The sequence below is a fragment of the Xiphophorus couchianus genome, chromosome 16 (assembly GCF_001444195.1).
Source record: "Xiphophorus couchianus chromosome 16, X_couchianus-1.0, whole genome shotgun sequence".
NCBI classification, from domain to species: Eukaryota; Metazoa; Chordata; class Actinopteri; order Cyprinodontiformes; family Poeciliidae; genus Xiphophorus; species Xiphophorus couchianus.
In genome coordinates, this window is record NC_040243.1 from 16,838,548 (window position 1) to 16,864,373 (window position 25,826).

At 37.5% G+C, this 25,826-nt stretch overlaps 1 protein-coding gene across 2 annotated transcripts in view; it reads left to right on the forward strand.

Moving 5' to 3' along the window:
* The first annotated feature begins 19,538 nt into the window (after positions 1-19,538).
* The window catches only part of grin2aa (glutamate receptor, ionotropic, N-methyl D-aspartate 2A, a), a 169,747-nt gene continuing 163,459 nt past the window's right edge, over positions 19,539-25,826 (forward strand). The window contains exons 1-2 of one of the 2 annotated variants that reach the window (XM_028042111.1): positions 19,539-19,886; positions 20,016-20,119. The gene's annotated coding sequence lies outside the window, so the exon portion shown is untranslated. Of the gene's footprint in view, positions 20,120-25,826 lie in introns of both variants that reach the window. The other variant, XM_028042110.1, reaches the window with a different exon arrangement.

A 25,826-nucleotide genomic window follows, 5' to 3' on the forward strand; every position in this document is an offset into this window, starting at 1 on the left:
CTACTCAATTAAGAAATTTGGCTTTGGGGAAAATTTTCTGTCGTGGATTAAGTTACTTTACTCTGACCCATATGCATCGATTAGGACAAATAATACTCAATCTGACTATTTTCGCCTCAGTCGCTCTACTCGCCAAGGCTGCCCACTGAGTCCCTTATTATTTGCTTTGGCAATTGAACCCCTCGCAATTGCGCTTAGATGTAATACAAGTATTATAGGTATTAAGAGGAATGATACGGAAACAAAGGTCTCTTTATATGCTGATGATCTTCTTTTGTACATTTCTAATTTGAATATTTCTATTCCTGCAGTACTTGCCACACTTGATAAATTTGGGCAGCTGTCAGGCTATAAATTAAACCTCAGCAAAAGTGAATTACTCCCAGCTAATGCCTTAGCCAAGAGTTACCCACTGCACACATTACCATTTAAGGTCATAGACCAGAGCTTTACCTATTTAGGAATCCAGGTTACATCTAAATACGAGGATCTTTTTAAAGCTAACTTCTCTCCTTTATTAGTGCATGTTAAGGAGGACTTTGATCGTTGGTCGATGCTTGGCCTCTCGTTGGTTGCTCGGGTTAATTCAATCAAAATGAACATCCTCCCACGTTTTTCCTACCTATTTCAGTGCATTCCTATCTTTCTCTCACGGTCCTTTTTTAGCAAACTCGATAGTATAATTACCAAATTTCTCTGGAATGGGAAGGCCCCTCGTATACGCACTCAATTCTTACAAAGACCTAAAAGGCTTGGGGGGATGGCCTTGCCAAATTTTAGATATTATTATTGGGCTTCAAATATTAGACTTTTTAGATATTGGCTCCAGTCAGATAGCCCTTCTTCTCCAGCTTGGCTTGTTATGGAGGCCAACTCTGTAAAACCTGTGTCCTTGGCAGCCTTACTACATTCACCATTACAGTCCTCAACGAAACCTTATACTTCTAATAAACTAGTTGATGCATCCTTGAGGCTGTGGATGCAATTCAGACGGCATTTTGGCTTGCAATCTCTTTCTGTCTATTCCCCTATAGCTTCAAATCATACCTTTCAGCCGTCTCTCACAGATGGTATATTCCTGTCGTGGCGGAGAACAGGAATTTCAACTTTTCATGATATATATATTGATAATACTTTTGCCTCATTCCAACAAATCTCTGAAAAGTTTGGTATCCCGCGCCATCATTTTTTTAGATACTTGCAAGTGCGCAGCTTTGTCCGCTCTACTTATTCAGATTTTCCCAACCTTCCCAAAGATTCACCTTTAGACATTCTTCTAAAACCTACTGTCAAATTGAAAGGAGCCATATCTTTTATTTACAATCAAATCACGCTTCTACGCCCACAAACCCTGAATTCCTATAGATCACTTTGGGAGGAAGACCTTGGACAGTCCATTTCAGAGGATCTTTGGACACTAATCCTGTCATTGGTGCATAAGTCCTCTATTTGTGCCAGACATAATTTAATTCAATGCAAACTTGTGTATCGCACTTATTATACTAAAGCACGTCTGGCCAAGTTTTACACCAACGTTTCTCCTGCCTGCGATAGATGCCAACATTCTCCAGCCAATTTGATCCACACTATCTGGCTTTGCCCTCAGCTTTCTAACTATTGGTCCAAAGTTTTTGCTATTCTGTCAGATATTTTTGACAAGAAATTGGAGCTTGACCCCTTGACTGCTTTGTTTGGAGTTGAACCTTCACAGTCCACCCTGTCCTCCTTTCAGAAATCCTCCTTGGCTTTCTTGACTTTTTTGGCACGGAGAGTGATTATAATAAAATGGAAGTCGCCTCAACCTCCATCATATACCCACTGGCTTAGAGATACACTGTATTTCATTAAACTTGAGAAAATCCGTTTTACTTTAAGAGGCTCTTCTACGAGATTTTTGGGTTTGTGGAGCCCCTTATTAAGAACCCTTAGAAAGATTAATTTCCCTAATATTCCGGACTGATAAGGTAATACCTACTTTATGTAGCTGATGTTTATTATTCTTATCAATATTTCTCTTTCTTTCATCTTCTTCCTTGAGTTAAGTTTGGTTGATACATTAACAGAAGTATCCCCTGGCACCTGATTTTTTTTTTATTTTTTTATTTTTTTATTTATTTATTTATTTTTTCTCTCGTTTTTCGAGTGTATGTTTGTATGGGTTGAGGGAAAGAAATTTACATATATTTAGTACTGTGGTCCCTTTTTATTTTGTTTATCTTATGATATATCTGTTTCTGTCCGCTAACGCAATATGTTTACTTTGACTTGATCCATTTTATGTATTTTGTGTAGGTGTATATATGTGGGTATAATTGGGCTTGTTCTAGCACAATTATGTTTGTAGTTAAAGGTACACTGTAACTATATAACCATTGCATTGCCTTTACACTGTACCTCATGTTAAAGCATAAATAAAGTTTGGAAAAAAAGAAAACTGTAAAAATTGGAGATATTCAATTGAAAACTGAAAGATGTAGAGTTGAATGTGTACAGTAGTCTTCGTGAATCTAAATTCCTTTTATTTGACAGAAAAATCAATCAATCTTTGGAGTAAAGAAGATGTTAGGCTCCAATAGAAAAATATTTAATGACTAGGTACAAGAAACACTACAGGGGGCTTCAAAGAAATGCCAAAAATGATTCAGAATCTTAGTGTATTATTTTCCTCAAATGTATGATATTTATATTGTTTCTCCACTTGACCAATTATGAATGAAGTAGGACTGAAAAAGCCTTTTGTTGGGTCTAGTCACAACTATTCTCATCTGTAGAGTCAAGAAATCACTTGGACAAAAAGACAGACTGGGCAAAAATGGCATCCAGAAGAGAATTTCAAGAGAAAAGAATATAAAGTTCCTACCAGATTTGCCTAAAACATCCCAATGATCCCAAAGCTTGTGTCAAAATATTCCATGTCTTGCTACATTTGGTGTAAAACCAACACAGTGTTTGAGAAAAGAAAAGAAGAGTGTACAATAAAACATTGAGGTCAAAGTATGACGTGAGCCTTGTTTGCTGCTTTAAGACCCAAATTACTATAAATAATATAACTATCATTACTGCTCTCTACCAGAAAATCCTGACCAAAAGTTACCAATGTGTGGTCACACACACGTAGTAGCTGTTTCCAGGTAAAACAGGGCTTTACGTACCAAAATTTGCAAATGGCATAAATTTTAAATAAAGCAGCATGTAGCAAGATTACATTTTGATATAAGACAGAATCATGAAAATATTTTCGAAATGCATAAAATTTGATGTGCAAATTTGCTGTCCCCTTATACGTCTGTACAGCACTTTGAGGGTATCCATAAAAGATGCCACTAGATGTTGCCATCCATCCACTGTCAAAGGCAGACTTTAGCCTTGTGCACGTTACATTCTGTATGTATTTGCTAGTGAAGCAATGTCAGCTGTAATATGTTGTAAGAAGTAAAGGTCGAGATGGCAGATTTAAAAAAAGAAAAGAAAAATAAAACGTCTCCTTTCCCACCTCCCTTGACAGAAACAACAGTGACTGGTAATGTTTTTGTGTGTGTGTTTTTTCCATTTAAGTGCCAATATTTATCAAAGCCTATTTTCAACTGATGGATTTTACTTTCACAAACTCCATTTTAATTCATCACCCGTCACAACAGCATCAGTCATTGGGCTTTTTGTCGAGTTCAGCCAGCTTTGCCTTTTGATGTATTAGGAAACTCTGCATTTAAAAGCAGCTCAATCTTTTGGTGGTTTAATTTAGCCTGTCAAAGCTTTATTCAGAGAATTATTTTGACTGCAACCACTAGGGAAACATCTTTCATGTTGGTTACAATCTTTGAAATGTGTGTGTGTGTGTGTGTTTAAAACATTCCTCCAGTTGATTTCTCTCTGTGAAAAGCCTGGTGCAAATGGTGCAATAAGGCCATCAGTTTGAGTTTTCTTTGTCTGCTGTCAATAAAGCTATTTTGTTGCAACAATAGTTGTTGCACAAAAGGTTCCTAGCTGAAACTGTGTACTGAACATGTTCTTTCCAGAAGTGTCTATGATGAAATGTCACATTACGTACTTGATCTCAAGTACAAAAAGTAAAAATATAATTTTGAACATGATACTATTTATAAAATGCCCTATTCTGATGCAGAAGTCGTATATAATTAGAATCAAATGTGTTGCCCAAATAGAAAATCAAGAGTCCTCTGCTGTGAAGTTGTTCACAACTGTTCCTCACGGATCTGTTCTTGGGCTGTTTTTGTTTATATCTCAATGAATGCTCTTCCATCTGCATGTTCTAAATATAACACTCAAATGTACTCATATTTTTGGGTACATTTAGAAAGAGTTTCCAAATGAATGAACAAATTTGCTTGCAAGTTTTGGGTTCACACTGTTTAATTACCAACATGTTTAGTTTTTAGAGTTGTGAGCTTGAGTTGCTGGCCTGTTGTTTAGTTTGACCTACACAGCAAGCAGTGACTTTGACTTTGTTTGTGTTTAAATGTCTTGAAACAATAATGCGGTGTTGCAGGACGAATTTCAGACTTGTTCAGATAATTACGGAATATCTTATATCTTGCTTTGCACTCTCCCGCTTGAACACGATGGCCGCCTTTCCTCCTTCTCTCCATGAGAAGATCATTAACAAAAATAACTTGCAGTCAGTTTGTAGTTGGATCCGTGTCTCTGTTGGATCTCTCTTAGTTGATTTTGTTATATGAGTCTCGCAGCCTGCTACTCTCCGTCGTACAGTGTGACACAAATTACCATTAAGATTTTACGATGTTGAGACACATTCAAATCCTGTATGATTTTGGAGATTGCATAATGTGTTTGTGCTTTTAACCATGCTTTTTCCCCCCCCAGTCAAACAGGTCTACTGAAGAGTTAGCTGTTGTTGTGTGAGGTAGGAGGTTTCAAGTTGTTTCTGAATGCAAGTTTTTTTATTTATTTATTTTTTTTTTATTATCATTGAAAACGTCAAACGTCAGCTTAAAAAGTTATTAAACATCTATGATTTTTCAGATATGATTCAATGTCTAGTGCATCCTTTAAGCTACTGTTTCTGGTGTGAAACTGTAACAATAATAACTTTGGCAATCATTTAAAGTTTTTTTCAGTATTGTATGCTGCTGGGAAAAAAAGCCCATAACTTGTTGAGCTTGGAAAACATCCTCAAATATGCAAACCTAAGGTGTCAATACTCAAAAACACCATGTCTAAATGACTGAATCATAGAACCGCATCTAAAATACATTAATGGATCCCACTTTGGAAATACCATTTCAGTACCTCTTTAGTACCTCTTACTTTTAAACTTATGAAGCAAAGAATTGTTATTTAGTGCCGATAAACAGCTTCCTTTGGTAGCCATATGTCAGTGACAGAAAAGACCGATTCTGCAGCAAGGTCTCACAGAAACTGTCACGTAGATGTACTGCACACTCTCTGATATGTGGTACTGTACTCCAAATTTACAGCATAACTCCTGCCTTATGGTGCTGGACCATAAATTTATACCATGCTATATAGTACACAAAGCTGTATATCACAGCTCAAACATCATCTAAGGTACATTGTGTAGTACCTTAGATGCATTTGATATACCCCACAGAAATTACAAAAAAGAATTTAAACAAATGATCCTCAGTTTTATTTCACAATATACAACTCAAAAATGCATTTTAGCTTTTAGCTAAAGAATAATTTATGTTTTTAGCAGTTGCCAATGGTTTGTAGACTGAATCAAGTAAATGTGTTAAATAGTAAAGTTGTTCATTTCTGGGATACAGTTGGAATTTAGTATATATATATTTTTTTATTTTTGCAAAAATAATGTGTACATGTTCCCAAGGTTTACAGGGAATAAATTATACAGTCTCTCCAAACAAGTCTATAATGTGTGAGGTAAATTAACTTTTACTATAGAGGTACTTAAAAACTTGAACGCATAAATGTAAAAACAGTAAGTCAGAGATGCTCTTCTATTTTATTGGAGCTTATTTTAAATTCAAGTATGCCTAAAAAAAAACCCCAAAACTTTTCTATTACAGCTTTTGGTTTTATTGTGGCAACTTCAGTATTATTAGTGACTCAAATCTGGCCATCCTTTAGAAAAGTTGGAGAAAGAAAATAAGTACAGGACTTCTCAGAAGAACAAAAATTTTCTTCTTTCTGTTCATTCTTTGGTCAGTCCTGTGTTGCCATTGTTTGATTTTTTGGGTGTGGAAGCTGTGGGAGTTTTATGTGGAAAGATCCATCCTCAACTACTGCGGTGAAAACCAGCCCCTTATTCGTACAGAGGTTCTCAACCCTCAGTTATTGAGAAATGATTGCTTGCTGAAGGCATGGACTCTGTTCAAGTTTTAAACGACTGGATCTGATTTTACCCAATCACTCATATTTGGCCACGATGATAATGAGCCACACGGACTTTGAAGGGAGCTACACTATGAAGCTTACTGTAAATGATTTGCTCAACATTAAGTCAATATGGACTAAATTGCTTTGTCCACTTCCTCCAATGCCACAGCCGAACTGCAACCATAGCCAGATTACAAATCAGAGACAACACAGACTTGATGCTATCGTTCACAAATCCTCCTTCTGTTCACCGATTGGCCAGGATGAAATACAATTTGTGAAATCCACCTCAATGGGAGAAATTCCAGTGGGAGCACTGAGAAGAAATAAAAATTGAGCAGAATTGCACACTTATGGATGGATGGATGGATGGATGGAAGAGGCAACAAAGAACCTTCTTAAAGGGCTGTCTGGTTTAGGTTTCCTGTCCTATGCTACTTTCTTTGTGAATATAATCACTGCATGTTTTTTATGTATCAGTAAAGAGAAATCAAAAAGGCACATTTATGCATAATTCTGGTACTTTCTAAGGAAATATTTCTTTCCTTGTTTCCTTCTTAGTGTGTGAGGATGTTTTTTTAACTACTTTTTATTGCTATGTTGAATGTAAGTTGCTGTTTGCTCAGCTAGTTTGCTCAGTAAACAATATAAATAAATCATGATTCAGCACTATGTAAGAAGTAGGTGGTGTAAAAGTGCAAGGAAAGCAAGAACGTCTGCTGTATGTGGAGCTAGAATATGATTAGGCTGTTTTCTTCTGAGGGTCCAGTGGTTGCTTTTCCAGACAAAGTGTTGAATCTATGACACACGTTGTCTGCTGAAGCTGCTGACTGAGAGGCGGTGCAGATTTTTGATCTACAGATCCAGGTGGTGACACATTTTCATGCTGGTTATCTGCTGTGATAGTGTGACTTGAATTGTTTTCCCCTTGTGGGTTTTTGCTCAAGATGTGGTAACGGCAAGATGTGATTATTCTGACCCATGTCCCATGAGGGGACAACATGAAAATGATGATGACAGTGCTAGTAGGTGATTTATTATCTGTCTGCAGCATTACCAAACAGATGCTGCCTTTTTGACCTGCTGATAGGTTGCTGATGTTGAACATTTTCTAGAGGTCTTCTAACAGTTTGCAAAGTATACTTTGCTTCAGGGAACAGTTGGTGACATCTAACATAATAATGCCTACTTTGTCATCGGTCTTGGTATTCTTCAGATTAGATGTTAGGTAACAACACACCCAAAGTAATGAGCTGAGAGGCAATGGGAGATGAGAAGATGCAAGTTTTAGCAACATCTTTTAGAAAACTGTTAAGAATCATAATTTATTTCTGGTTGGTTCATCTTAAGTAGAGAAACATGTAATCAATTAAATCCAAACATATTTCAAAGTCAGTAACATTCCCATATTAGTCCGTTATGAAACAATGCAATCAAGTTCAGTTTAGTGTGCCACAAAACCTGACCTCAATGAGACACTGACTTTGCAGCAAGCACTCCTCCTGAATCAGAAGGATTATGTCAACAATCTTTATTGATTGCAGTTTGGTTCTCTTTGAATTCTTTGCCCCAGAAGTGTTTTTTGTTAAGCTATAAAACTGTGTTTCTGCTTTGACTATATATAATGTATTGTTAGGAAAGTGAATAAACAGTATGAAGCTAAAATTCTGTTTTTGTAAACCACACGATATGCAGTGATGTCAGTAACGCGTTAATAAGCGTTACTTATTAACGCGTTACTGACGTCGGGCCACTTTTTCCAGTAACGCGTAATCTAACGTGTTCTTATTTCAAATCCAGTAGTCAGACTACAGTTACTTATCGAAACCACTTTGCGTTACTGAGTGTTACTTTTTTCTTTTGTAATTGAATTTTATTTTCTCTACACATCTTGGGGAGTGACCACCGTTTCTATGCGACAGTATCAGCAGCGACAGAAACATAAACAATGGAGGAAAGAGGGAGATGCGCATTTTGTTGCTGGAAAAACAGGAACTATTTTGAGATTCGCTCGCCAAGTCCGAATATTGTAAGCAACCGGACTTGCAATCTAAAGTCGCTTGCAAATTTAATGAGTCGCGGGATGCGGTTTTTGGGCTTGGAAATGATATAAACCCCAGAATTTGTCTGACATCCAGCTAGTTTTAGTCAGGGTCTCCCTGCTGCCACAAAACAGCAAAACCCCAAATGCAGGGGTCAAGGGATGGTTATATCCGAGAAAAAAAAAATCTTAATTTAGTCTATTTTAAAAAGTAAATGGAACAGTAACACTCCAGTATATAGTCATATATCTTAGCAAAGTAGATGAATTTCTTATCTGAGCATATTCTAGTTGCAGTTAATGAGGCTTGAAGAAGCTAAGATGGGAATTGCAGAGGGAGCGGAGTGAGTGGGTGCTGCTGAATACCTGATATCTACAACTAAATGCCACGCAAAACAACAATAACAGCTGTTTCACTTCAGTAAGCAGCCTACAATGAGATTCCAAATGAGATTGGAGTAGCTGCTACTGAGCCAATTTGTTCATTTTTCAGTTTGCTCTCTAAAGTTCAGAATTTCATTTCAGAGACACATTAAGTTAATTTGATGTCCTAAAATGCAGAGGCTTGCGAGGGAATTGTCTCACCTGACCTTTATTATTGCTTAGTGTGCTACCAGACATTCATTAGGGTAGCTGTTTGCTTTTGGAAAATGGCAATGGTCTTTGATTAAATAAATAATATATTATGAATCATGAGAATTTGGGTCTTCAGGGTCACACATTTTGAAACTAGCTGAAAGACAAGATCCTGATCAGGGACGGCCCATGGCTGAGTGGGATCCTGAGTACAATTTGATTTTGGGAGCCCTCCATCACAGCATCGCATAGCGTAATTGCTTGCACATGAACAATTTAACACAACATATTTAAGAGTTAACTACACCAGTAACCTAAGCTTCTGGAATCAAAAAATAAAATACAATCAGTGCAACAAATTGTACAGATTTTGTTTAGGTAGATGATCACTGAAAGTAAAAATCACAACTAAAGATTATTAATGGTTAAAGAGGTATCAACACTTGATGTTCCAAAAAATCTGCTCACGTCACTCATATTTAGAACCGTTAAATGTGTTTTTCTGTGTATCGACATACATTGCAAAATACCAAAATCGATAGAACATTTGTTCACAACATTTGTTTCATGTTAATCTTTGCATTGGTCATTATTGTTAGAAATGCCCAGCCAAGCTCATTTCTATGTTCTGTATAGTCTTATTGTTGTTAGGCTCTGGCCATATTTATTAATCCATCTTTGTTTAGTTTCTTACTTCATTTTTGTGTTTATATTTGTGCATTTTTCATTTTAATACTTATGTTAAAGTATGCTTTTTTCATCTTTGGATTGCATATCACTTGTGGTTTAGTCTGAATTAGTCTCTTTTCATCATTCTAATTTCTTCAGCTGTTATAAATCCAGCTGATTATGCTCACTTGGTTGCAGTGCCTCTACCCACCCTTTGCTCAGTATTTGAGCTTCTTGGTTTCCATAAAGTGCTGGTTTCTTTTGTTGTATCCTGTCACTTTCTTTGCCCTGCTTCCCTTGTGCCTTACTGTAGAGTTTTGTCATTGTTGTCATCATTCGCTTGTCCAGAAACCGGTTTGAAGGGGCAGCAGCCTCAGCTGAGATGTCCAGTCATGCCCTTCAGTTCCTTCAGTTCCTCAGGGGAAAGCCCCAGGTGTTTCTAGGCCAGCCCAAAAGAAAATGAAAAATAAAAAAACAGTTCCAGTAGTGTCTTGGGCTGTAAGTGTTTGATTTCTTGTAATTATTAAACCCTATTTTATTGAGATTTTATGTATTTGATTGATTAGCAAATGTATGCACATAGATTAAACCTTGGTTTCAAGCAGTCTAAATTTCAGAAGTACATACCCACCTCATAGCTGTACTTAAGTCTACAACACCTATAAACATATTTTATCTTAATTGTTCTTTTGTTACCTGCTAAATAATAAAAGCTCTTTACATCTGTTTGTCCATTGACTTCCATGGTTTAGAACAGGGCAGAAATCTAACTGCCCTGTTAGTGTCTGGCTTTCGTTTTGCTCTGTGTGACCTCCACAGCGACAGTCACGAAGTTTGCTGACGTCCTATTGAAAACATCCATACAGAGTGAGAAGTTGGTAACACACAAACTGCATCTTAAATTTGTTACCTAGGGGTGGCTCTCCATCCAATTAATTAGTTTTTTTCATCTTTGTCACTCTTTTACAAAGCAGGCACACCTTCATTCGTTTGTTTTCCCTATCTCCACTCATTAATCTTCCTCTCCTCTGATGAACATTGTTGATTTATATCCCTCTCATCCCGCTTTCAGTCTCTGTCGAGCCTTAAGAGAAACTAGGAGTGCGTGTCCCCTAATGTGAAGCACACTTGTGTGTGAGTACATTCATTTGTGCGGGTCTGCTCGGAGGAAACTCTTGATCATGTGGTGGTTGCCTAGTGTCCTTGTGCAGGTGTTTGCGTGTGTAAGCGAAGCAGACACAGGGTGAGAAATGAGAAATTGATTTTTATAGCCAGATTATTGCAGCTGGAAAACCTGAGGAAGTGCTGCATTAAAACCGCAATGAAAAGATCAAGAACTGTAGGGGAGGCTAATTGATCTCCATACGGTCTGGTTTTTTCTTTCATATGCATGAGTGTGTGTGGAAATGCAGCAGGGACTGTCTTCTTGTCTTTCTGTGTTGTATTTTTGTTGTTAGATCGGTGTGTGTGTGTGTGGCATAGCCCTTGCAGCCATTCTCTCTCTCAGACAGCTGTTTGGTGACCTGGTAACACCCCCTTCTCTCCCTTTTTAAATATTCTCTCTCTTTCTATCTCTCTCTCTTTCACACACACACACACACACAGCAAACATACTCACGTACGAATGCCAGCCCAGCATGTGTGCTACCGCTATCCTTGAGCCATCTCTTTCTCTCACACAGGCACTCAAACACTCCACAGACACCTTCAAACCAGCCCCCTCACCACTCTAATGGTCCAACTCTGTCCAATCGTCGTCCAAGTGTTTGTTTTCATCACACGATTGCTTTGAGTTTTGGATTTTTGTGGAACGCAGCCAGAAAGGCAACAAACTGTCTGGTATGATTCATGAATTTTTGTTGTGAAGAGGGCTGGAAGAGATGAAGACACCAGAGCAAACACGACTGCGGGCTATGGATTTGCAGCTCAACCTCAATAACTCTGCTGGGGTTTGCTTACACTTTAGATGATCAAATCTCAATAAAATCTGACTTCAAGGCCAGGTACCTTGATGGTAGAAAAACATATTCAAAGTCACAAGAATCAGTTTTCTTATAAATGGATGGCTTGTGTTAAATAAATGTTGCACGAATGTACAATTTTAAAATATTTAAAAGATTGGGAAATTGCAAAGCAGAAAAATACATCAAAATTGTCTCTGCTTTAAGAATTATATGCATATGTTTCATTGCAAAAACCATGAACGTTTTTAGCTTAAGGCATTTTTGTGTACATATTTCACCTCAAAGCAAAATTAGTTTGACACAAAGATTGGTTTTTCAACAGCAAATCTGTACAGAGCATCTCCAGCATGTCAACAAGTGTACTCTCCATATTCATTTGCAACTCCTCCAAAAATGAGTAAAAAGCATTGGGTGAAGCCTTTCACTGAAAACTTTGACAGCATCCCTGAGCTCTGGAGATATTTTCTCCTTTTTAATACACTTATTACACTGCTTCCTTACTTCCTGTGCTTTTCAGTGGTGCATAAAAACAGGCTGCTGATGGTCAGCATCTCAACAGGATTATGTTTTCACCCATCTGATACTGCAGCACACACAGTTTAATCTCCAGCAGATTCACCTCACCAAATTCTGCAACATGACCATCTAAGAGAGAAACTGTCTTGCTTCAAATGTCACAAAAATTACTGAATGACATCGACTTCATCAGATGCTCTCCAACAATAGAGACGTTCTATCCACTGTAGAAGATTTACTTGTGACTGCATATTAAATGCTTGAAAACCGACCGGTTGCCTCTAGTAATCAAACATAATTATTAAAGTAGCTGCAAATAACTTAGCCCCTTTTGGGCACCTATAGAGCATCAAACTCATCATATTGAAGAAACAAAAACAGCAAAACGAGACATTCCATCAGAAATAGCATACCACACACACAAGTACTATGCAAAACAGAAGTATATCAAAATGATACATGTACTTCAAAGACTTCAAAGGGCTTCATATCCTAAAAAATAAATCACTAATATCTTGATGTTTAAACCCATGTAAGGTACTTTAAAAAAACATCAATTTTGGAACCTGTGCAACATTTCTTTTTTGTTGGAAATATGGTCACATGTTGTAAATAAGTGGTTATTGTTTTTTATTTTTCTTTTCCATTAGGAAGAGAGACACTGCCAAAGAAACTGGAAGTAAATAATGACTTTTTCCTTGCATTAGATAGGAAAAGGTAAAGGGTAAAGGTATTTTTTATTTATATAGCACATTTTCAGCAACAAGGCAATACAAAGTGCTTTACAGTATTTAAAAGAAATACAAACAAAATAGCAAACCACAAGAAGAAAAAGCTAATAATGATGATCCAAAGTAAATAAACTAGATACTCCTGTTTGGGGTTGGTTTTGCTGGATTCCAAGTTCTAATCTCTGTTCTGGGTTGCTAGATAAGTACAGTATAAGCAAGTATTCTCTGGTCCAGCCAGACAGACAGAGAATTTGCCTGGAAAAAAAGCCATCTGAGAAAATGCTACTGTAATGAAAAAAAAAAAAATAGTTGGATTTGTTTTTTCAAGCAATGGTAATAATTTTTTTTAAATTTCTAAACAAAACATGACAGAGCCACTTTATCTTTTGATCAGTGCAAAAAAAAAAAATTTAATATTAACTACTTTAAAAGTAAATAGTAACATCGCTGTCTGTTTTAAAACTTTTAATCTAAAATCTGAATGGCCCAATCAGGTCAGATGGGCCATTCACATTGCTATCTTTTACAAACCTACTTCCATTTTGATTCTGTAAACAAACCCTTTCAAACCAATTTACCTAATAATTCTATGCTATTTTTTATGTTGTTAGTTATGTTGGAAATGTATAGGTTAAAAAATACCCAAAAAAATCACATTAAATTTGACTAAATTACTTTATAAAATATTTATATTCCTGTAGTGCTTCTGATTCCTGTTTGGGCCATTGGACTGTTAAGAAATATGACATATTATGACCAAACCAAAATAAGTGACCCGATGCTAAACATTGCTAAAAGTGGTACGAATTGACAGAAGATCTGTTTCTGTCATAGAAGGCATGTTATCCTGCCTAAATATATGATTAAGAAATTACTAAAAGAGGAACAGTAAAAAAATAGGTGAAATATGTGTTACATACATAAATCTGTCTAAATAATTACTGTCTCTGTGTCACTCTTTTATTTGGGGTTGCATTCTAACATCTCCCCAACTGCGCAGTAGGAGAGAAAGCATTCATACTAACCATGTCTAAATCTAGGTCATCAGTGAGCTTTAAAGAAACTAAGGAAATACAACTCAAACTAGGTTCTCTGGTTCCTAAAGTAGGTCATGTTTTACATCAGTATTCCACAAATGGAAAATTTCCAATTTTCATTTCAGTTTAGTGCATTTCTACAAACTTGTGTTGCAGAGCCTGTTTAGAAATTATAGCAGCTAATTTCGCATCTCTGGTATTCAGCCAACAGTGGTAGATATGCTACCACTGGAAATATACGACCATCCTCCTCTTCTGACTCTGCTGGTATCTATGCATAAAAAGGAGCAGCCAGGCTGTCTGGATTGTGTCCAGTATGAAGGGACATCATGACATGGTGTCCTTCTGCGTTCAGTGGAGCATGAGCACTAGTTTAAACATAAGCAGTCCCTGGTTTGTAGAAAATCTCCAAAGCTGAAATTCAAGAATCTGTTAACAGGGCAATTGCTAGTTGTGCTCTCAACATTCTGTGCGTCATGGAAGAGAATAAAATACAGTCATTGTTGAAAGAAAGCCACAACAGTTCCTGCTTGTAGTTTGATGTGAGCCTCAAAGAGCCGATGAAGATGTGACCAAAATTTTACTTTAGCATTTTTTTGTATTTCTATCCTAGCCTAACACTGTTTATCACCTTAAACCAGGACTCTAGTTAACTGAATAGTTTCTGTCTTTGACAGGACTTTTTTGAATATTAATGGAAAAAAATTGAAGGCAATTTGTCTTTTTGACAGATTACAATTACTGCAGACATTTTTAACTTTATGTACAAAGTAAATAGCAAAGGTAACTAAGGTCATTTGAAAAAAAAAATCCTTTTGAGTATCATTTCTGACCATGAGACTGAACTCAATGAGTCGCTATCTGGGAGACGATTGCACTTACCGTACTTAAAATGCAATTGTTTAATGCATTGTTTGTGTGGTTACTGGTCCACAGTCAGTTGTTTTTGTCACTGTTGAGAAAAAGTTACATTTATTTATCTGCTAGATATGTGATGACATGATATACTGTAGATTTTCTGTTCAGCTCGTTGAATATTAATTACACTGAATGAAAATTCAATTCAATTGAGTCATAATTGTCATAATTGAAAATTGACAGGTTGAAATATACTATGGGAGGGGTTTCTGATTTGTCAGGCAAAATAACAAATTAAAAAAAAGAAAACGTCTAGCGCAACCTCTGCGTTGAACACACCATTCTCATGTGAAAACATGCCATCATGGTGTTGGGATACTTTTTCTTCCAGCAGGCACATGGAAGCTGGATTGCAAACAAAAGGTCATATGATGGACTACTTTGTATACCATGGCAGCATTCAAACAATTGACACAAATTTTCGAGTTTACTCCTTTTGTCATGAAACATCATGGCAAAATAGGGATATGTGAAATGCTATGTGCTATACCCACCATTCGACCACTAAAAGAACTGACTGTGTCTGCATTCTGCATTGCCTTAAGCAAATAAATGAAAGGAACAAACAGGTCACTGGTCAGATGCAGACAGTTGGAACAAATATTATGTCAAATCAATATCTAGAGAGGATGCAGTAGATTTTCTAGCCTCTAGTCTCCACAGTTTACACTATAGTTCATTTTGGAAACAATCATGAGATGTTGTGTATTGTCACATTAAAACTATGTTGTTATATTTGTATAGGGAAACATTTGTATTTTATTTAGGTCATTGCTCTTCCAAGGGAATTTACAATGCAACCCAATCTCATGAACACCCTTATATAATAAAATCTTTATGCTACAGGCTGATATTATGTTGTATTTTTATTATGTGCCACTGGACACACTGTATGTTCCGACAGCGCAAAGATACCAAACATCCAGAATGCATAAAGCAGGGTAACATCAAGCTTCCAGGAAGATCTTAACCTTTTGACCACGTTTAAAACTTGGACATGTGAAAGAAAACCAAATGATTTCTATTTACTCTACTATTTGTGCTAAGACTAATGGTCAAATAGCAACCAATACTTATTCCCAAGGTTTGTTTATGGCTACAAAAAGTGTGGAATTTCCCTGCAACTTGCTAAGGGGGCTTTATCCAAATAGCTACTAGTGATGGGTCTTTGTATAACATCCTGATCACAAACTGTCTACACTTTTACCTTCAGGTTGTTGATACAGAGCTTTATTTGCAGAGAACCAGCCGCCACAGGGACAGTTTCTTGCCCCAGGTAGTCTTCCTGATGAACACAATAAACACCTTACAGCCAACTATGCTGTGAAACAAAATATGCATTCTGGCAGTCACAACAATATATTTTTTTTCTTTTTAATGAAAAAAAAGATAGGCTGCAGCTACATATGCATAGTGTTACTTTATACCTCCTTTATTTACTTCAAAGTTATATTTATTCCTCATATCTGTGTGCTCTTGAACACACAGATATGTTTTGAACACTTGAAAACCAATGTTTGTTTTCTTCTTTGCACACACAATCTTGACCAATAAAACTGGTTCTGAAATTTATGGCTGTATTTATAGTTTTTGCATTGTAAATTTTAGAATCCAAATTCTTTGATAACAATCCAAATCATGAAAAATGTATTTTTGCATGACCAGTGTACAACCGAAAACTCAAAACTTATAAACCTCTGACTAGAACCGTATCTGTGATGTTTTGGAATGTGCTATACTGACCTATCCCAGCATTTTTAATGTCACAATGGCACATTGGGACATTTTTATTACAGTCTTGATTCAGGTTTCCCGCAGTGTTTGTTAGTTAATGGGGGTTGAAATTACACTTCGACCTTTTCGTCTATAATAAAAGGGTCGTCCGGCACATGGAAATCTGCATGTTTGCTCTACACATAAAAGAGCGGCTGCTTAGTACATCACTTGTCAAAAAAAAAAAAAAGAAAGCAGTATTCACACCATTTTGAATGCCGCTGGTGTTGGGATAGCATGGATTTATATTATAACTCAGCCTACCAAAAGATCAGCCATTGGTAGTTGGATCATATGTGTGAGTGTCCTGCTCTGCAATAGTGAAGTTCTACAGTCGTTTCCCCAGTCAGGTGTGAATTGTGACCATATAATCGTTTGTGAAGCCTGACTGACTGCATGCAACAACACCACTTTATCTCTTCCTCCTCCCTCTCCCTCTCTTCCTGATGCTTCCTTTGTATTCCATGCTCCCTTCACTGTGCGACAGGGATCCGAAAACTCATCTCGAGAGCCGGAAGAGAAACTCTTGGATGCTGACCATGCTAAAATGCTAAATGAGCCAGACGGGCGGATGCATAGCTACAGGGCCCTCCACCCCACAAGAAAGATGTGTAAGGGCTTCGAAATAAATCAATTTTAGATTGCATGGAGAAAATATTAAAAATGATTTAAGCTTAATTTGACTGCATTTGTTCAAACAGGAGACAAAATTGTGTGATTCCACAAATCACTGTTACCAGTAATGGCCATAGGGAAAGGTTAACTCTGTCTGATAAACCACTTTTAGGTAAATGCGGCCTTTTATTTAGATCAGCATCTGAACGATCAATAAATTATTGATTATCTGTTTCCTGGTAGAAGCCGAAGGATTTTTTTTTTTTACTGTGCTCCAGCAAGGGTATGGCCCTTGGAAGAGAAACACGCCCACAGCATCACAGATCCTCCACCATACTTAACAGTGGGAATAAGGATATTTGTGAATATTTCAGTTTTCAGGTTTAAAAAACACTTAACTCTCACAACCCCCAAAACACTTACATGCTTAGTCAATGGGATCATAAGGATACCAGTGCCTAATGATAAGTTAAGGGATTTTGTGACAAATAAGTAGAATTAAAAACAAAAACAAAACACAAACATGCCTTCTATAAATCTAGATTGTGTGCTTTTTACCATTGGCTAACATTCTTCAGCATGACAAACAAATTCAGAGCATCGTCACAAATAAAATTCCCAACAAATTGTGACTACAGCTCTTTCTTTTTAAAACCTATGATAGATAACAGACATTCTAAAATTGAAAGGATAACATAGCTGTAGGCTCCTTTAATCTCTCTCAGTTAATTTTCTCTTGCTTAAATTAAGAATGAGAAGATATATCATCCATTACTAATAGCCTAAGAACATTTTTGCCATAATTTCCCATATCAGCTCAGTAATTTGGGGTGATTTGGCTGGTAACTGATCATTATTCATCTGCTAAACCAATAACATGTTCCTCATTTACAGCAAAATGGTGACAAATTGTTTTGGTATTTGCACCAAATACCAAATATCGTTAGTAAAGTAATTTAAACTTGAGAAACTTTGCCAACTGACCCATAAAAGCCCAATTATAGTAGGCAAAAAGGACTCAAATCTGCAGAAACCCATCCAATCTGTTTGTGTCCACCTTCCAAAACATGAAAAGTCTGATATTTTTTTTACCCAAACTCACCAAATGTGGTCTTTAAAATCCTTCTGTATTGCTTTGTTTCTTAGATTTTAGGTGATAAATGAACACAAAGTGGTCTACCCTATCAATATTCTCTGACCCGATATGAGAACCTCTAGCACCACCTCCAAAGTCATCATGCGCCTCTTGACTGCTTCTGTGATTAATCCTCTCTTTACCCAGCCACTGTCAGTTGACTGTCACACCTTGGCAGGCAGACAGTCATGTCATACCCTTGTTATTTTCAGATGATGGATTAAAGAGTACCTAGTACAATGTTTAAAGTATTAATTTTATAATCTAATTCTTCTGTGAAACCTCTCATAATAATATCCTGGACCTGTCAAGTGTGTTTCTTGATCTTTGATTCATGCAGTTTGTTCACTAATTGTCATTAACAAATCTCTAAGGCCTTCACAGAACAGTTAGCTTCATGCTCAGATTAAATTATACACACTACTGAATGGACGTCATTAGAAAGTATCTGTTCCAGTGGTTTTTATACATTAGTGCTGGAGTAAAATGAGGTGAATACATACAATTTTCACATTTCTGTATGTAAAACATTTTTTGAAAACCATAATTTGGTGGGCCTGTCACATAAAATACCAATAGTAAGTCTATGGTTGTAAGATGACTAAAAGCAACAAAAGAGAAAAGAGTGAAAATTAGAGATATGAAAGCGTTTTGTAAGACACAGTAGGCTACACCAAATATGAACTGAAGGTTTACCACGATAAATATTTCACACACTGCACGTCATCTGTTTGTTTATTTATTGGCCCTCTAAGTCCTTTTGTTTCAAGTCACAAATCGTGCACACACATAAATGTGTGCTCGTGTCAAGTTATTCACCCACAGCTGGAAGAAGGGGAGAGCTGACATTCATGTTGCATTTAATATTTTATTTTTATGCGCCACTTATTAGCTCTGTTGTGCTCTGGCTTTCCGCATGGGTTGAGACTTTAAGCGTCCCAGAAGACATGACTGGGGGGGTCGTTTCTTGTCAAAAAGGAGGGAATTGTTGCTACATCTGACGGTGAAATGTCACGCGCTCCCTACTGCCTCTCGAGTCTTCTTCTCTTCTTATTCCTATCTTAAAGTGAGCGACTTGCTGATGGAGCTTTAGCGCAGAGAGCGGGGCAGAGACAGACCGACCATTCCGTCTATCCAGCTGCCCTTGCATCTGCAGAAGCGCGCGGTCACACACACAAACACCCCCACACACACTCACACGAGCGCATTCGGCTCGCGCGCACACACTCGCGAGGAGAGAAAGGAACCGCGAGTCCCGCGCGCGGTTCGCATCCCGTTCGCTGCCTGGAGCACCCTCCAAACTGCACGCAGCTATAGCCCCATGTACATTGTGCGTCTCCGCGTGCGTCCGGCGGCTGCTCGCCTAGCTCTTCCAACCCCGCTGCGTCTCTTCTCCCCTCCCTGGACAAGGAATAACGAGATACAGGGCGCTCTAATCACACCGAGGCAAGTTGAGTCCCCCCTCCTCCCCTCCCAACCCCACAACGATGCGCGGGGGCCAACAGAGATTGCAGTGGAGAATCAGCAGTGTAGGCTCACACACGCGATGAAGATTGGATTACAAAAAGAGAGGTGAAAAACTGTGATTTTATTCACCTCAATGTGAGGTGTTAAAACAAGAGGATTTCATTCATCTTTTTTTTCTTTCCTTTCCTTTTTTTTTTTTTTTTTTGACGCTCGCCTGGAATTATTCATTACCAGAAATTCTGTGATCCCCTCCCCTGCATGGTTATTCAAGGGAGAGAGTGGACTGTTGCAATGTCATCTAACACCGCTGTTTTGGAGCTCTGTGGAAGGGAGACACTGTAAGTACTTTATTTCCATCCATTTCTGATCCCTTCTCGCTGTTGATCGGCGGACACTGTGTGACTTTTAAAGCGTTCCTCGCCCAAAGTGCAGCAGCACAGAGGCAGCGAGCACAAATGTCCGCATTAGAACTTGGATATTAAGACGTTTAGGCTTACAATAAAAAAAAGAGAGCGTTAATCTCTATTAATTCATAATGTTGCTGCAGTGCGCACTCAGCTGATTCCATAAAAGTCCGCGGTTAGACCGGAATCCCGCCCCCTCCTAAAAAAAATATTCAACATCTATATTTTCTGTTTTTAAAAACACAACTGATCTGAAACAGATTTGATAAATTGTATATATAAATTAACACTGCGCGTTGTGGGAATTTTTCCTTTGTAAAGGATGGATAACACATTGCAGGGTTTTTGGCACAACTTCTCTCTCCATCCCATCTCCGGATGAGCCGTTAACAGTGGAGAGATCATCCCATAATACGCCGCTTATTGGCTATTGCATTCCATTTCTAGCACAGGTTGCAGTTGTTCACTGCAAGATGGAGTTAAAAAAAAAGTTAACATAAACGTTTAAAAAAGAAGGAAGAGAAGAAAAATCTACCCAGCGTGCGTCTTGGTAAAGTTGTAGTTACACTCAGTGCCTTTGGGGGTCGCACTTGCATTGTGATGGCTTCATTGGATCAAATGGGAAGATCTAAATAAATTTGCAACCACCCTCTCAGCCCCAGTTTCTCTCTCCCCCTCTGCTCTCGGGATGCAGTCACGTTGTTGAAGCGCATTGCTGCCATCACAAAATAAAAATAAAAAATATCCCTATTTAATAATAAGCTAAATTTGCTAGCTGCACGCTTCTTTAAAGCAAACCTATATTAGAAAAGAATGAACAGAACCGAAGGTGTATGAGGATCTAAACAGAACATGATTTGGGGGCAATCAATCTGGCTCAACTAATATCTCCCGTATATAGTGCATTGGTTTGTGTACTTTATGTTTTTGGCAGTATTAAAATAAAAAAGTTATATTAATATACATCTTCAGTACACACAGTGATGTGTTTCAAGTCTTTATGTTAATTTTGATAATTAGGGATTACATAGCACCAATAAAAGACAATAATTTTTAACGCAGAGGTGTCAGAAAGTATTGTCCGTATTATGCACATTATTATGCATGGTGTACTTCCACACATATCAATGCAACAAATGCAACAGAGTATAGAAACAATCATCTAGTGGCACTGCTAAACACAGGTTCTATTAATAGATGTCTTCAGGTTCCCTGCATTGTTGGACGCCAGTGTCTCTTTTGTTCCTCTTGACAGTAACTCTTTGGACGTTGAACAGTGAGCAGCAGCCTTTTCTGCTTAGCCCAGGCAAGATACTTCTATCTTCTAGCATCCCTGAGTTAACACAAGGAATACAACTTTTATAGCTTATTTCCTGGATTCATCTTTGTGGTATAGATCTGGAAGCACTCCCTTTAACTTAGGAATCTTCACCAAACTCTTAAATTCTTGGAATCTGGCTTAGGGATCTTCTCAGTCCAACACTTATTCTTTTTGCTTTTTCTACCAAACTTGTTCCTTCCACTCAACTTTCCCCTAACAAGTTTGGATGCAGGAATTTGGAATCAATTACCTTCTTCAACAATATAATTTTATGCCCTTCAAGAGTGTTCTCTATGATTTTGCTCACCATAACATAGGACGTCTGTACTAAAGCTAATGTGTTTATTGGTTTTATGTAATACTCCAAATGTCTGAGAAACTGATAATTGGGTTTTTATTAGCTTTAGGCCTCAATCATTCAAATGAACAGAAAATACTAGAAAGTAATTTCCACCATACATTATATTAGATTATTTGTTGATTCTTTAAATTGGATTCACATGATTCACATACTTATAGCATACTTGGGGCGAATGTGTATCTCTCTCTTAGTTGGTTCAGATATTCTCTTGTGGGCCTCTCTGGCTCAGAAATTAATTCTTGCTAAGCAGAAAAGGGAAATTATTTAACAGAATGCACCTTGAACTGCATCTCGTTCTTTAAAAGAAACGTACTTTAAATAATTTTGGGGAAAATGTTTCCTTTTTTCTTTTCTGCCATCAGCGCAGTTTTAAGCAGTTTTCACAGACTTCTTCAGTTTATGTGCATTGTACGTGCTGCATACGATTTTAATTCTCAAACATAATAGGATATGTAACATCACACAATATATTTTTGTAAGCCTGGTTAGTTTGTTTATGCTTTGGGCTGACTCTGATAATGACAATATGTATATAATCAAAATTTGGATAAAAATGAAGCTCCCCAAACTGTCAGATTTTAGTTCATCTGTTCATCAAGAGTGTATTGTGTTTACGCAGGAGGGAAAAACAGCATAAAAAATACACTAATAGTATTTAAATACCGTTTTGCAGCCTAGTACGTCTGCAGATAAAAGCAAGGTGTGTGGAAAGAAACAGGAGTCATGCAGGAATTGTGATTGATAACTTTTTAGCTCTACCTTTATTTACATATAGATGAAAACTGCATCAGAAAGAATCAGATCTTGGAGAGGTTTCTGCAGATTATCACAGAAAGGCATTGAAAAACCAAGTGCAGAATGAGGCTAAGCAATGGGAGAGATTTCTGTTCTGAGGAGGCATATGATTCAAATTAATCAATTTTGTTCATGGCCAACTAAAATCTGAAATTACCTTTGTCTGTGGGCTTGATGAATGGTTCCAGCAAAAAGATTAATTTCGTACTGAGAGAAGGTATCTTTTAAACCAAGACAAAACACTTTAAGTGATTTTTCACTGCCTTATGTAACAGAACACAGTTGGACAAGAGCTTGTTGTTCTTACTAATCTCTTGCTCAAATGTTCTCAAATATGAGGTTCCTGTACTCGGTCAAAGTAACTAAAATTAAGAAACTTATAAATAAATAAACAAATAAATGAATGAGAAAAGTACAATTGTAGCAAAAAGCCTTTGTATCCCTTGAGCTTTTCCACATTTTGTCATGCTACAACCACAAACTTCATTATATTTTTGGGGCTTATTTGTAATAGACTAACACACAGTATAGAATAATTGTTACTTTTTTATCATTTTAAAATGTTTGCCAATAAAAGCCAAGTATCACCTTTCTTCTAAACCTGTGATTTTAACATCCTTAGAGGGCTGGCCACATCAACCCTAATACATAGCAAACCACCTAAAATAATTGTTAGCAAGATTATTAGATTGCAGCCGTAGCGCACATTTTGTCTGGTCATTGCTCTAGCTGTAACGCAAAGTATTTCAACTAAACAGCTGGAATGATCAATCCACAATCCTAAGCCAAAACTGAGGTGGAAAAAGTGCCATGCTCCTCTCAGATACAGACCGACATTTTCAGCGCTTCCAGTGGAGTAAGGCTCTCATCTGGGAGGAAGCGCTAAGACCTCCAAATTGGGCCTATGATCTGGTTGCAGAGACGCAGTGAGGTTTTCTCAGGTTTAAATACAAAACTCATTTGCCATGCTTTCAAAGAGATGACTTGACGCTGGATGTATTGATGACGAGGGAAGGGCAGTAAAGAGAAGGAAAGGACATTACCAACTGGGTTTTTGATTTCAAAATGGTTGCATCACGACTTGTAAAGGTCAGGCTTCAGAGCCTCATTGTCTGTGCGTACGAGGATAGGCAAAAAAATTTAAAAATACATAGACTTTCAATTTTGTGTGGTTTATACCTTCTGGCCCAACAAGGACCCGACATTTTTTCTCATGGATATTGGAGAAAGAAAGGATTTGTGAGATGAACAGGATTTTTTTTAAAGTAAGATAAATAGTGTAGGTGTAACTAAGACTTTTTACTAACCTTAGTAAACACACTACAGATGTTAAAAGTATTCAAATTAGTGTTCAGAAAATCAAACGCAGAAAGTGTTCAGTGTTTAGAATAGATTTCTCCCTGATTCAAATTTATCAACATCATTCCTGATCAAATATGGCCTAAAATTACTTTTATCTGGTGATTTGGTCACTAATGAAATACATACTTTACAGCAGGATAGAAATGAGAGAAGGCACAAAACACACAACCTCCAATATGTTGCATTATCATTTAGCGTGGTTTTCAAGATATTTTATTCTACATTTGTCTTTAGCCCTAATACCTCTACATAAAATCCAAAGCATTTTAAAGATAAAGATGCCAATTTAGGAAATAAAATGCAACAATGTCCTCAATGTGAATAGGTCCCAGCAATACCTCTGCAAGTCACTGCATATGTACGGCATTTGCATGTATGCCTAGGCATTCGTTGGGCATCAGGTGCAGAAAGAATGCGTGCAACTCTGTTTCCATTCTATATCAGGGAGTATGAGTGATTTCACTTCTTCCCTTACTTTAAATCCCTCCTGTTCCCTTTCTGTCTCATTCACACACACACACACACACACACACCCCCACACGCCCGCACACACACACACACACGCCCACGCACTGAAGGTTTGTTGCAAGGTAAAGGGGTAGGTGCACTGGGGGAGACAACATGTTGAAGCCTGAGTGGTAACAGACGATTACTTCCACTGGGCTTCTCCTGGGCGCTCATGCACATGTCAGGGCGCATGGAGCAGATGGCTTGGGCCTGAGAGAGAGGGGCCGAGCAGAGGAATGGCTTGGAGAATATGGTTGGAGGAATTTGGAGACTCAGAAGAACGCTATCAGATATAAGAGGAAGTTAATTCTCCGTCTCACTCGTGAATTAAATGCGCACTTTGAGCCAATTTAAACACGATTTCACTGAAGCTGTAGCTCAACTTTCGAGAAAGAAACGCTGAGGCATGTTTCCTCTTTTACTCGACAGAAACGTCGCAATGAGGTATGGACAACGACTGAAGTGCAGGCTTGAGGGTAGAATAAAGAAGTCAGATAGGTCACGCCAAAAGTAAATTGTGACCCTGTATAAGAGATACACAGCAGTTGCAGCTGAATGCACTGCTGCAGCATATTCATTGCAGTTTTCCTCTTAAACTGTAAGTGTTGCTACAGACATCACTGTCTAGCAAGAATGGGACTTAAATGAGTGACGGAATGAATATTCATGAAAAATGTAGCATCATAATTGCAAGTTATCTGCAGTTTTTCTTTACTTAATGTAATGCTTGTGGGTAGGTAGGTTATAAAATCAGGACATACACAACCAGCTACATTTTAGATACAGGCATCAGGATTGACCAAGTCTGAGTATATTCTAGCAGGAAACAAGGAGAATAAAGGGTAGATCCCAAACATTTCACCTCCCTGTTACTAGACAGGCAAATAAATGAACAAACATAGAAGTAATTCCAGTTACCCTAACATATATAGTACCTGTTTTTGTACTTTGATCGTGAGACCTCACTGGGGTGAAAGCCTATCACACACAGAACAAACACGGGCCTTAGCAATAATGAGATACACATTTAGTCGATGAAGTTCTGAGGGTCCAAATCTGGTTTTGAAGGACCTGGATGAGTAAGATTAGCTGATGTTTTGAATGGTTGAAAGGCAGCTACATTTATTTCCTAAATGACTAGGTTGCTGCTCTTTTAACCCTTCTATTTCAATTAAGTTGTTAATTTCAATTTTAACGCAGTTCAATGGTGAGGAGAGAAAAACGTTAATTTGACATCAACGCCACAATTTATCAGGATTTATATTTAAAAGTATAGTTTGCAATTTTATTATTTA